This window comes from Limulus polyphemus, unplaced genomic scaffold (assembly GCF_000517525.1).
Source record: "Limulus polyphemus unplaced genomic scaffold, Limulus_polyphemus-2.1.2 Scaffold436, whole genome shotgun sequence".
Classification (NCBI taxonomy): Eukaryota; Metazoa; Arthropoda; class Merostomata; order Xiphosura; family Limulidae; genus Limulus; species Limulus polyphemus.
The window spans coordinates 435674-437125 of record NW_013666046.1 but is presented as its reverse complement, the minus strand read 5'-3'; the positions used below and the strand labels follow the sequence as shown (position 1 = coordinate 437125).

General features: G+C 36.4%; 1 protein-coding gene across 1 annotated transcript in view; it reads left to right on the top strand.

Moving 5' to 3' along the window:
* The window catches only part of LOC106458260 (para-nitrobenzyl esterase-like), a 61052-nt gene that overhangs the window by 17531 nt on the left and 42069 nt on the right, over window positions 1-1452 (top strand). The gene's annotated exons all lie outside the window — the stretch shown is intronic.

Sequence of the window (1452 nt, the reverse complement as noted above, 5' to 3'; positions counted from 1 at the left end):
GTATAGCTGGCGTATTTTTGTAACGAGAAATAGCTGTGGCTTACGGTACTGTAAACTTGTAGCTGTGACATGTGATTCTTAAAGCCTGTGTTAATTAGCACAGTTTACGTTGTTGTTGAAACAAGAAACATCTTTGGCTCATGATGCTGTAGACTTGTGACGGGTATAATGTCTTATTTGTTCTTATAGTACAAGATTATCTGTGATACGTAATAACATTAACTGGTATCAAACGCCTTGACATGTTTTCTGTAGCTATGGCATGTGGAGTTCGACTTGAACGTAGTTACAACAATAATTAGTTGTGGTTTGTAATACTAAACTTGAACCCAGTAGCCTTACAAACTCTATGTTCTTATAGTACAAGATTATCTGTGATACGTAATAACATTAACTGGTATCAAACGCCTTGACATGTTTTCTGTAGCTATGGCATGTGGAGTTCGACTTGAACGTAGTTACAACAAGAATTAGTTGTGGTTTGTAATACTAAACTTTAACCCAGTAGCCTTACAAACATGCTTATTCGTGGAACGTGGTATAGTATCGCTGTTCAAAGATAACTGACAATGCTACTTAACATTGAGTTTGAGCATAATTGTACTTTGCCGGTTGAACCCGTTTAATCATTTTAACTGCAAACATCATTTAACGAAATAGGTTAATTCAATTATACTTGATTAGTAAAAAAAAGGTTTTCTTTATGAAAAAACATTTCGGAATAAGATAAATCTTTTATTGCATACATTGAAAGAAAAACAGGAAAGAAACTATGGATAAACATATTAGGTCGTCAAGAAATTAATGTCGCTTTTTTTGGATGAAAAAACCCGAACAACTTTATATCAAAACAAAACATTTATTAAATGAAATAGTCTCCATTCTTATCGATGATGCTTTTCCATCATACAATCAAGTTGTTAATGCCCTGATTATAGAAATCACTTGGCTTTGAAGCAAAAAAACATGTAGATGTCCTCTTTAATACCATCCACATTTGCATACGTTTCCCCATTAAGATGGTGTTTCAGCGAACAAAAAAGATGGTAATCTGATGGTGCCATATCTGGAGAATATGGTGGGTGGGGGAGAACTTTCCAACCCAACTACATAATATTGTGTTGCGTCAAACGTGCCACATGTGGGCATGTATTGTCGTGGAGAAGAAGAACGCCTTTCCGATTGACGAGTAAAGGGCGTTTCTGATGAAAGGCTTGATTTAAACATTCCAATTTCTGACCATAGATCTCTGCATTGACAGTTCGCTGTGGATTGAGGAGTTCGAAGTGAATTACTCCTTTGATGTCTCACCAAATGCAAAGCATCGCTTTCTGCGGATGGAGTCCAGGTTTTGGGATCGGAAGTGGTTTTTGTCTAGGTCTGCGCCATTGTTTTTGGCGTTTAATATTCGCATAGAGAATCAATTTTTCATCACCGGTGACAATTTCTGTC